This window comes from Neodiprion virginianus, chromosome 4 (genome assembly GCF_021901495.1).
Source record: "Neodiprion virginianus isolate iyNeoVirg1 chromosome 4, iyNeoVirg1.1, whole genome shotgun sequence".
In the NCBI taxonomy this organism is placed as follows: domain Eukaryota; kingdom Metazoa; phylum Arthropoda; class Insecta; order Hymenoptera; family Diprionidae; genus Neodiprion; species Neodiprion virginianus.
Window position 1 is genome coordinate 36,842,018 of NC_060880.1, and position 12,740 is coordinate 36,854,757.

General features: G+C 38.0%; 2 protein-coding genes and 1 long non-coding RNA gene across 6 annotated transcripts in view; 1 reads left to right on the plus strand and 2 right to left on the minus strand.

The window, feature by feature from the left end:
- Nucleotides 1-12,740, plus strand: part of LOC124302903 (uncharacterized) — a 592,781-nt gene that overhangs the window by 249,133 nt on the left and 330,908 nt on the right. The gene's annotated exons all lie outside the window — the stretch shown is intronic.
- The window catches only part of LOC124302769 (elongation of very long chain fatty acids protein AAEL008004-like), a 56,114-nt gene that overhangs the window by 19,613 nt on the left and 23,761 nt on the right, over nt 1-12,740 (minus strand). Inside the window, exon 1 of one of the 4 annotated variants that reach the window (XM_046759305.1) lies at nt 4,298-4,715. The exons of the other annotated variants lie outside the window; for them this stretch is intronic. The gene's annotated coding sequence lies outside the window, so the exon portion shown is untranslated. Of the gene's footprint in view, nt 1-4,297; nt 4,716-12,740 lie in introns of those variants that run through there. 4 annotated transcript variants of the gene reach the window in all.
- LOC124302802 (uncharacterized) lies at nt 11,083-11,732 on the minus strand. The gene is made up of 2 exons (XR_006907783.1): nt 11,667-11,732; nt 11,083-11,162 (listed from the first exon to the last, which is right to left on the minus strand). It is a non-coding gene; the product is annotated as an uncharacterized LOC124302802 (long non-coding RNA).

Below are 12,740 nucleotides of genomic sequence, written 5' to 3' on the forward strand. Positions count from 1 at the left end.
TGTTATTGTAAACGAAATTTACGAATTCCATGACATAACGCAAGCTACGCCATTCGAACCAATTACTCGGAATGCTGTCGCAATTTTATTTTTATAACGCGCTAATGCAACAAACCAATGACGCATAAAAAATACGAATATAGCTGTTTACGGAATATAATTATCAAACGATATTAGCGAAACGGAAAGTAAAAAAAAAAAAAAAAACGAATTGGAATCAGGTCCGAAGCCGTTAGGAACTTGTATCATTTCGTTTTATTTCCAGGCCGAGCTGACACGTAACAACAATAATAGAAACGTATCAAATTTCTTCTTGATTCCGAAGATTCGAGAATCGTGAGTTGAAAAGAGAGTGAAAGCCGACGCGGTGAGCGCCTTTCGCAATAAATTTCTGTCGCCGTTATAGAGTATACAAGGTACTTGTTAAACCAGCGCGTGGAGAACGAGAGGTTTCATAGCATTTGGGAAACTAACGCGCGTAATTTCGATTATACGCGTAAACAGAGATGCGAACGGTGAAAAATGCGCTACGGTTCACGAACGAGTCGAAATAATATTTCGAAAATACGAGAAGCGAATTCTCGCAAATTGAAACAATACGCTCGTACACAACATCCAAAAAAACTCCACGACGAAAAAGACAACTTTAAATCTGAAATAACGTCAAGACTTTGGAATCAGAGAATTTTTGCTAAAATTTCGATGCGTCGTTTACGTATAAATACGACCGCGACTCGAGGTCCGAGTCGAGGGAAAATCAAGCGATTCGCAACCGAGACTCGTACTCGGAGGGTCCTTACGGCATTATTATACACGTCGTCGGAGGCGAACCTTGAAACGCCATAAGAGACGGCGATTTGCAAAACGCGATGGTTTACCGGCATCCATTAATCGTCCAGAATGTCGAGGAAATTTCCGCATGATTTTATTCCGGCTGACTTACCGCGAAGATCGTTTCGTTACCATTATAATTCACCTGTAAGTTCGTATAGTGTATATTTTCTATTCGAAATCGACTTTTTTTTTTTTTTTTTTTGTTTGTTTTTTTTTCTCCTTTTTTTTTCTCGCGCTGCTGGACATTCGACATTTGAATATTATATCGCGCACATATTGACATGCATACGTGAACATGCCTTGCGGCCATTAATGCGTTTCGCGAATATACGAACGTTACGCGAGTTTTATATCGACCGGAGATTTGCGAAAGTCCGGCTCTGCCGGAGATGATAATACGCGAGGTGATTTGCGAGGTGAAATTTCTAATTCATCATTGCATTCAAGTTATTATTGGTCGATGAACTCGCGCAAGCACTTGAGGCTAATGCAAGCGTGCATTTTTTATACCGTTCGTTCAACTCTCGTCGAGTGTATCATGCGCAAAGAAATAAATGAACTTTGCCACTGTACTTACTTCATACGCGTGACACCTGTTTCCTGACGAGAAAGGATGATCGAGAAACAACGAGAGCTAGAAGAAGCGGAACGTGAGGACGGCTGAACTCGGATAAAGAGTTATTTTTAAACCAATGCGGAATTAAGTAAACCGCTGCGTTGTCTGTCCGTAAATCCAAACCCTGGGCACAATTAAACTCGAGGACATATAACCGCAAGGTCCAGACGCGACGGGTTCAACGGCCAGTTTTTACGCTTATGGACATTCGTCGGTATGCATATGTACGCGATCTCTATCGTATAATTACTGAAATTCATTGATACGTAATGGGGCGTGCGTAAAAATTCCGTCTCGTTAGGCATTTTGTATTTGATGAAAAAGAAAGTGTATGCCTAATGTAAACGAATTTTACGTAAGGCTGGGGAATGCGAAGGACTCGGATGATATTCATCATCGATGATGCTCGATCCTGGAAGGCTATCTCGACTGTAAATCGTTCGGTATGAAATGTTTGACAGAAATAAAATGAAATAAAAAATATGTATATTTAAAACGACGAGTAATATGCAGATTTTAACCTTTCAGGTTCCATTATTCTTCGCCGATATAAACTTGTCAAAAATATCTAATTTAATTTTCTAGGTGTACAAGGTATTCGCCTACAGACTGAACCGAATTATTATCCTTTTTCGCTTTTTATCTCAGCAAGGCCGCAGCCTTGCATTCCGAAATTGAGCAGATCACCAGGAAAAAATAAGAAGGATATTAAACTCGTATTTTCTGTGTGTATACTGTGTTAATATCACCGAATCTCACCAAATGGCGCATCACGTTCAAGTATCACATATTTATTACAATTATACGATATAATTAGGTTTACGTTTTCCTGCTTTCGGATGACTACTGTCAAGTTTCATTTATTCTTCCAGAGCTTACATTGTCAGAGCTTTAACATTCAAACTTCTTTGAGATCGATCGAAATTTCAGGTACGTGCATCAAGATATGCAGTTTCATCCGATCCTCCGTTAATCACGTCTACCCTCGCTATAACAATTCCATCAGTTTTCTAACAAACGTCACAAATTCCATGCGATCATCCACACTGCGTGAGATAATTTTTTCCACTGACAAGATTTTCCATTCGTAGATTTCTATCTTAATTATTTGCCGTGTAAACAAAAAATGCCAACAGCTCCGGATAAAGAATAAAATCGCCTTTTGCAGCTGTAACAAGAAAATCTATTTCGCGTTACGTGCCAAGTTCGTTTTGATCGCGGTCAACGGCGGTAAATTTTCTCGTAAAAATCGCGATAATTTGCAAAAAAAAAAAAAAAAAAATAAATAAATAAATCGACTTCGAGGGGCCTTGGTTAAAAAAAAGAATGCGGTCGACCGGAATTTTCTATCGAATTGCAGTGACAATTGCAATTTGTCCGACAAATGCCGTGGGCAGAGAAACAGCGATCATGCCTATTTCGCGACATGCAGGTATACCCAAGGTGTAGGTACGTCACGCGAGTGGGTCTATCACGGGGCCGTACAACGGACAGGGAAAGTGCTGCATTGCTGCACGAAGTTGCAGCCGAAGTAGTCAGCAATAAGCGAGCCACGCAATCCAGCCTACACTAGAAGCCCCGTATCGGCACCACGAGGACGTTGGTCACGGGAATTGGAAAGACCGGCCTCATCGCCTTACGTAACGCGGTTGTCTTGTATTCGTAGCGTTTCTCCGTTTTCCGTCAAGAAATCCTCCGTGCGCTCGACCGGAGTCCATTTCTGACGATGTCTGGACCAGGGGACCGGAATCCAGGAAATCCCGAAGACGGAGATGACCGATTCTTTTCGCGTTAATGGTGCCATCGGGAAAGAGCCGGAGTAGTAAAGATCGATCGGCGATCCATTGGATTTCGTTTATCGCGAAAGAGCGACCTTTGTCTTACAATCGCGGTCCGGTCCAAGAGCTCTTGGACTGGATTGATAACGCGGAAGTATCGGTAGGTGAACGGGGTAGGTAGAAGACCGGTAAGAAAGCGAGAAGTTGAGTTAAGAGCGAAGGCGAGACGGGGCCCATTTATTTGTGTGTAAAACAGGACCAGTCTGCACGCGATGTTGACTGGGTATAGTGGTTCACCTTCGCGGCTGGATCTTGATCTTGGGTTTCACGATGAGGCTGTCCAAAGCCGCGCGCATTGGTATTAACCTCAACGCCCCGACAAGTTACCGGGATTTTTTACTCAAACCTGGATCACCGATAGGAGGACAGAAGGATTTCTAATGTCGATTTCAAAACCGTTTAAAACTACGAGGAGGTCTCGCGAATTTCCCCTCAGGCTTCGGACACCGAGGACGAAACCGACCACTTGCTTCTCAAATTTCGACATATTACAAATTTCAAATAACTACGCGAAAACACCTACGCCTCGGGCTCGGGACCGACGATTAAAGGCATTCGATATCGTCGAAACGTTTGCATGTTTCACAGTGAGAGAGAGAGAGAGAGAGAGGAAAATACGGTGTATAACTTAATTGTGTACAACAGTTTTACACTCATTTGGAGCGTAACGTTAGATTTTTCGTTATCTTCACTCTTGGGCTTCGTTGTTTTGTTTTTATCAACGGTCAGGCCGGATCGACGAAGAAATCAGAAAAGGAATTTGAAAACTGTGACTGGAAGAGTATCGAAGCAATGAGTTTCTTTGTCATCTGTGGAATTTGGGATCACAGCTCGTGGCGACAATTTACAACTCGATCTGAATTCTAAACGCTTGTCCGTAGCAATACTCCTCGTTCGTGGCTCGGCCGTTTTACTAATCTTTCAACAAGCCTTCGTACCTACCGTAGATCAAAATCCAACGTCGAATTTTCAAAAAAACAAAATAACAAGTTGGGCATATTTTACTCACCGGAAATTCGACACCAGCTTCACTGCTGTCGTTATAAATTTCACAAAATCACTCTCCGACAGGCACTTTTTGTAAGATTGTTCCCGATCAGTTCGATCAGCGAATGTGCAACAACGGTATATAAAATAAGTGTGTATAATACAGATATATAATATATATATATGTATATGTAAGAGACCAGCAACAACAATAAAATCGGTGAATTGTCTCTCGAAGAAATGTCCAATTATGCCATTGGTAGTACGAATAATAGTTGCCGCCGCACGGATCGATATTGAATATTGCTATATTGTATAAAAGTTCGAAATCCGTTTACGTTGAAATGGTATAAAAAATTGTGCGATAAAGAAGAGCCGCGATACCGACGGACGCTCTCTCCTCTTGTTTCTTAACGAGATATCGCAAAGACTGACGGGCAGTTCCCTGGCGCATTGCTTTTAACCACGCGGCCATATTGGTGCCACCACTACCTCTACCTCTACCTCTGGCCATGCAGACATAAGCCACGGTAAAATTTGCCCTTCCGCTGGCGTTCCTCGTTTATTCCACTCTTCGAGAGCGTAAGCAATCGCAGTCGGAAACCCCGTAAATTATTCCTCCGCGTTGGCTCGGTCCGCGTGTGCACCAGTGACGTCATCGATCGAAAAAGGTCGCGAGAAAAGGAATAATACACGCGAGGCGTTGCAATTTTTTCTTTTATTTTTTTAACCAATTAATCAATTTTCGATGAACTTTTTTCCTCGTGAATAAACGAAAAAACAATGCAGGCTTTAGTTTGGGGGATGTAAGAGCGAATAAATTCAAGAGGACAAAAGTTCCAATAGATCAGAATCACAGAGGAGAACAAAAGTTTAACAGGAAAGAAATTATTCTTCATCGGAAATGGAATAAGCTGCAGAGTTTTTTTTTCTAATTATGCACTGAACCCCCCTCTTTTTTTTTTTTTTTTTTTTTTTTTTTCGGCGTGACGAATTAACTGTGCTAATTTCATCGAAATCGGTTTTTGGCTGACAATCGTTTCCCTGACTGAAGCAATTGATAGAAATCTTGTTGTTGTTTTTTTTTTCTTTTCTTTCTCTTCTTTTCTAATCAGAAAATTTGAAAATCATGTTCTTTTGTTATATCCTGCAACACAAGGAGAGGAAAGTAAAATTTAAAATGATAGTTTTTTTTCCGATTTCGGTGTAAGGTATTATTACAACAATAATTTGTAACAAATTTAATAATGATCGGTACAAGTTATCGGAAACAAAACGAGAATTATTAATTTAAATTTATAATCTTTGAGACGTAGAAAACTGTTTGGTTGATCTACTTTGTTTTTTTTTTTTTTTTATCGCTTCCACTATTTCACTTAATTCCCTTTCTCATAAAATCGCGATGATTGTATTTGAACCGGAAACGTAATAGTCGATCGTTTTTTCATCTACATAAATTACATCACAAATTATCATACAATTGCGAAATGTTTTTTGTTTTTTTTATTTTTGTTTCCCTTCTCTTTGAAACCGTCGAAAAATCATTTGTAAATAGTTTAGAATTTTTCCTCTTTCTCTATAATATGGTCTGAAAATATATTTCGTTGGCGGTGAAGTGAGTAAATAAAAGAGGATACCTCTTTCGATCGGTACAGCGCAATGTTGCTTACATATTGTGCAAATCGGTTTAAGCACGCGTTTGCGTCGTGTGAGGTGACTGCCAGGAGGAAAAAGAAAAGAAGAGAGAGAGAGAAAAAAAAGGAATGGAATGAAAAAAAGTTGATGCGTATACTTGAATTGAAAATATGCGGGATAGAGTAGAGAGAGAAGCGGCTTTGAAACGTGCTCAATGAAATATGTGCATACACCAAGAAATTTGAGTCCTTATCGACATTATTATTACCTCGGCGTAAAAGATTTTTTTTTTCTCCCGCTTCTTCTATTCGTTCGCTCTCTCTCTCTCTCTCTCTCGCTCTCTCTCTCTCTATCGATCTGCACTATGGATCTCCGTTCGTTGATTTACATATCCATCATTTGTTTCCAATCATACAGATCCGTATTTTTTTTTCTTACTGTTTTGATAATCACCGGTCGATTATCCTTGACGACTATTCTTGTTGACGGAAATCAGCTCTAGTTGGTTCCGTTTTCTCTTGGGAGGCTTTAAATCGATCTTCGCATTACGGACGATAACGGTTCCGTTATTAGGAAGCAGAATTTTTAATTCACATACCCATAGAACGACCGTAATCATCATATTTATCATTGCTCACACGATGAGTATTTGTAATGTCTGAGTTCAGTACGTGAAACGGTTTCGTTCGAGAGAGTGGTAAGAATTAACGACGTGCTGCGGGTGGTTTATAAGTATAATGCCATACGGTTATTCAAAAATAATCTGAGTAACTACAGTGGAAATTTGATAAAAAATATTCAAAAAATACAATTGAAATTCCAAGTCACGTTTGCGTATAATTTTTCAAACACGTAATTACGTGATTACGTAATTAGTATATTTTTAGTCAGTTTTTCTGCAGTGAAATTTGCGCACGTAGTAAAATTTGAGTGTTTGCACGTTTCCTGTCTACACTGAGCTTTAACCCCGGAAAACAGACGGACCGGCATTCTCATGTTAATTTTATAATGACCTATGTACGATTTGAAATTCATTGATTTTAATGTAATCGCAAGATTACAGGCAGAATAATAAATCGATAAAAAATCCTCAGCGAAATTCTGCCCAATGCTGATCGTTCAATGATCTGCATGAATCGGCATGCATGATTTAATAAAATTTTCCATTATACAGGTATAAAAAATTTATGAATGTAAAAATTGATGCCGTGATTAGACTCACCATACGTCAAAAGTCCGAACTTTGAGCTAATAAAAGTCAAATATTGCATGATCAGAAATAATATGCTAAAATGTTCAGGGCGATAAATTTTTTGAAAGAAATCTAAATCCTCCAGATAAGTGAAATGAAAAAATCAAGTCGTAGTTACATCGGAGGTGAAAAAACCGGTCACGCGTCATTTCAGTTCCGATTTAACCTTTTCGAATCGATGGATCAATAAATTTTGAGAACGCGACTATGACATTCTTAAATTAAATTCTGCTGCTGCTGGTGATGATTTAAATTTTTTTTTACCATTTTACAGGTACAAAAATTCGTGAATGTAAAAAAGTAAGGCCGTGATTAGACTCACCGTACGTCACAAGTCCGTACTTTGAGCTAATAACAATCGAATAATGCATAATCAGAAATAAAACGACACTAAAAACGCGATTACTTCATAAACTGTTCAAATGAATAAATAAGCTTTTGAAAAAAAACTAAATCTTCTATACGAGAGAAGAGATAAAATCAATTTATATGTTACATTGACGGTAAAAAAAAAACTAGTAACGCGTCATCCCCGTTTCGAGTTAATCATTTCAAATCGATGGATCGATAAATCTTGAGAAGCTGATCACAGCGCTCCCAGATTTTAAGAATTCAACTCTGTTGTATCCTGGAGTTAAATTCGGAACTATGTCCTCGCGTATATCCCACATAACATGAAATCTTTCTAAGAAACTTTCGATAAAAATATTTTATAGAAAGATTATGAGAATATTTTTAAGAACAACAACAATCAAGAAATCTTTTGCAAGTTTCTGGCGCGGACATTTTCAATTTGCAGCAACCTTTTTTTGAAATATTTTTGAAATGTTTCTTTCCTTTCATGAAAGATTTCAGAAACTTCTCTGAAATATTCATGATTATTTTTATTTTTACCCCCCCAATCGGTGAAAACCCATTTCTAAGAAAGAAAGAAATGATCACCGTGACCGTCATAATCGTCGAATGTCATTAATACACCAAAATAAATTCAGAACACGCGCGTCACGATTTATGTCATCGTTTCAATTATCGATATTTGAACGCTTACGTTGAAAAATATTCAGAACCCGATCCCCGGTTTGGGTTATTTTTTCCTTAATTGACGTTCTATTATCAAGATAAAAAATGTGTGCGCTTTGTTTGTTTCTTTATTTCTGCAACTTGACGGGAAAACGTGAAGAGAAATAAAAAAGGGAGTGCAGATTTCATTGAACCGAGGAATTGGGATTTTTTCGTCATAATAATTAATACAGCTTTACCCACCGTTTCGCATGCAAATTAATCGCGGTGTTTAGGAAATTTGTCAAAGTCAATCACACGCCGATTTTTCTTACTGCAATAATCGCTGATGTGTAATAAAAATTGCAGATAGCGTGGAGATAAAAGGAAAGAAAAAAAAATCGAGTATAATAATTACGAGGACATTTGACGCTTAGGTTATATTATCGGCCTCTTGACGCAACCTCTACTGTTATTTATAATAACAATAATTATTGACGTTTAAAAAAAATGCGTGCATAAACGAGCGCGGAAGCTGCTGCTGGATAAGTATATTTACGTGGGTATAACATTAAAATAATCTTGTATTTCCTAGTGTGCAAATAATGTGAAATGATCAACTCGGGGTAAATATAGCTGCTAAAAATTCGTAAGGTCATCCGACACGTATAACTCAGTCGATGCAGTACAAACTACGGGATTATATTACGTATACAACAGTATAGATATACCTAATATTTCTAGATAGATCTAACATTTGGCAAATCATCCGAGCTTTCAGAGACGTGCCCGGATTTCGTGCAGGATTTGACAAATTGATTTTCGGACTTGTTTCTGCAGAAGTTGAAATTATAAATCAATTCGATTTACAATTCGATGTACGTGAGTATCAATTTCGTCCCACGTCATGTACACTGAGAGAAATTTTTATTCATCAACTATTTTCATTTTTTACCGTTTATGACGTTAAAGCCTTGTTTAAATAAAAAAGTAGAGTAAACCGAAGAAAATAATTTTGCCTCGCAATTACCAAAAAAGGATCGATAATGGCGCAAAATGGTTAGGCGTACCTCGTTTTTCGTAATTTCAACAATATTCGAACTGTTTTTTGTAACGATACCTGTTTTACCCAAATTTTTCTAGGTACTGCAACAAATGAAATGTTATACTGTAGTTTGCTCGTCAATTAAACGATACGGCGAAGAAGGAAGAGCAAATTAAATTGAAATATGGCGAAAAAAAGTAGACGAATAGGCAATTATCGTTATTTGAGTGTCTGTAATAAATATCTTTGCGATAATTGTTTATTGAAAAGTCCCACGCTGCTCGTGTATATCTGCGCTGAATTTTTTTTTCCTCTTCTATCTCTCCTTCTGTATCTTTTTATTATACGTAAATAGTATATTTTGCATATTCCCCCATTACGATTCTGCAGCATCAAATCGGAGAACGATGTTTGAATAACAGTTGAGGAAACAAGTAAGTGGTCAACTTTTTGCGTTACCCGGTCTAGCGTGAATGTCGGCGATTAGTCATCACCTTAATATTTCTTACATCTTAAGCGGTTCGTTCGATTCCCGATATACAGGCCAAGTTTTATCGCCGTTGAAAAATCAAAGAGGCGGCAGAAGTTCTGCCAACTTTAACGAAAGACTTTTACCTCTCGGACAAACGTCGCGATGATGATTTTTCATTAAAAACCGATTCATTATCGGCTCTCGAATCTTTTCGGTTCGATCGATTCATCCAAATTTCGGCTACATCTATCCAGAAAATTTACGCGCCAAACTTATTAACACCGCGTCGTTTGCGTCGTACAACTTTTTACCGCAAATTGCGGTCTGCGGTAAACAGTGAAAAAATTGCAGGCAACTCGAATAAACAAAACATTTTAATATGTAGGTGATACGGTGAAACAGTAAAACTCATGTTTAAATATTCAGACGAATGATTTCACTTCACGGATACACGCGAATTGGCTTGAATGGCTGCATTAAACAAAAATTCAATTATAACATTAACCTGTTAGAACGAGATTATAAAATAGAATTCATTTCACCGTGGGACATTATTCCCTACACTCTTAGAAATTCGGTGTTAAATTTAACACGAAGAACGAACGATTTACACCGATGATATTTAATTTTACACTAATCGTTGCTGACTTTTGTTGACACGGTAAATTTTCTGACAGTTTATGTGGCCTCGCACAATTTTATTCGCTCTTTTCTTTTCTTCATAATTATTTATTCCTCGTCGATTATTTTCTTCCTGAAAAATATTTCGAGTTGAGAAAAGGAAGGGAAAAAAAAAAAAAAAAAAAAAAAAAATGCGAATCGTTTTTCAACCGATATTAAGTCCGAGTTCGGAAGGAAAAGTGATGCGAAAAGGATTCATCGTCCGAAATTATACATGTTCCTTGACGAAATTGAGATGAATAATCTCTATAGTTACATCAAGTTCACGGAATTCCACAAACGTGATTAAATATACGTAGAAGGAAAATTCCCTTTGACGTCATCCCGCATTATTCATTAGATACGAATACACACGCGTCGTTCAATAACACGTTTCTTCGTACGAACGAACTTGACCCTCCGGTTTTAAACTATTACACTGTCCGTCCTCCGCGCTGACGGATAATTTAATTACCGATGATCATTAAAAAGTTGAGCCGCTGCTCGACGGACGGAAATTCATCTCCGCGTTTCAAGATCGTTCCGTTGTTGTTTAAAATATCTCCGCGATTTACTTACACTTGTATCGACTTAATATTGACACTTGGAGCTCCAACTCTTCCAACTCTGCACGTGAAAGTTGCAAGGATTAACTAACTGGCGTTCAACGCTCCTGGCTATTATTGTATATATTCTTCGACTTTTTCTCTGTTTTATTTTTTTTATTTTTTTTTTATTTATTTCTTTTTCATTCGAACGACATTGAAATCAATATTGCCGCGTCATGCCAGTGCAAGATTGATCCCGCGTCGTAAATACTGTTACTGTAAAAAAAAAAAAAAACAATTACAATCACATAAAATAAATAAATAAGTATAATATACACATATGTATATATGTTACATATAATACATCATTGTTTGTATCGATTATAATTTTTATAACCTGCGCATTAAGCCATCCGTTGCGCAAATTAAACTATTGACACGTCATTTTACGATTTATCATACGTTTCAAGTAATGGCTAAATTTAAACAAATTTCGGTCTTTGCGATTGCAAAAAAAAATTCACACGAAATAACGACGACGGGTATACGTGCGTATAGTACGAATTGCATCCTCCGTGTTTAAGGATGTTGACTTGTTGCGTTTTGGCTGAAAGACGATGACAAAATTGCGAAGGAAATAAAAATGAGGGAAAAACCTGTCGTTGATTAGTTTCGATATGTGAAATAAGTCGATGTTGAAGCTTACGTGAATTTTATGGAATTTGGATTTAACAGAAAAAAAAAAAATAAATACAAATCAACATTCACGCAGAGATTTACCTGCAAGGGGCCGAAATTTGTTCGAGGTGCGTCGTTGTTTCTCTGTCGACGGGACGAAAGCCCCTGATACGAAATTAAGGAGTACACATCGGTTAGAATTAACAGCATTCGAGGAACGGCCTTGGCACACTGTGCATGAGCCGCATAATGCGCACTCATCGATTATACGGTGCAATTGTTATTGGTAACAGAAGCGCCCGCAAACATAGGTGTATAATATATTATATGTCGCGAGGCGATTCGCCGAACGGCCGAGTGACCAACTTTGGGGACGAGTAGCAATCACGGCTACTCTTGGGTCTTGGGCTTGTTTAGGCTGTGCATGAGGTGTGTGGTCATATTACTGTACCAACTGCTTCATGTGACATTCGGGCATGTCATGCGTGTGAACGACCAGAAATTAGGCACAATATACAGACAGCGTGCCGCTGTATCAGGTAGGAGGATAATATTGTCTCTCTGTACGTCGATATAATACTTAGGGAAAATGTACCATTTTAGGAGACTTTAATACCCTATGTGGCCATAAATTGATCCGTGGCATTTGCATAAGAATAAAAATCTGGAAATACGTTTAGGGCAAAAGTACCATAAATGGCCAGTAATACCCTATGTGGCCATAAATTGATCCATTTATGGCCAAATCAATTGCATGTCAATAAGAACCTGGAAACACGTTTAGGACAGAAGTACCGAAAATGGCCACTAGTACCCTATGTGGCCATAAATTGATCCATTTATGGCCAAATCAATTGCATGTCAATAAGAACCTGGAAACACGTTTAGGACAGAAGTACCGAAAATGGCCACTAGTACCCTATGTGGCCATAAATTGATCCATTCATGGCCAAATCAATTGCATATAAATAAAAACCTGGAAATTCGTTTAGGACAAGAGTACCATATATGGCTATTATTACCGTATGTGGCCATAAATTGATCCATTTATGGCCAAATCAATTGCATATAAATAAAAACCTGGAAATTCGTTGAGGGCAAGAGTACCATATATGGCTATTATTACCGTATGTGGCCATAAATTGATCCATTTATGGCCAAATCAATTGCATATAA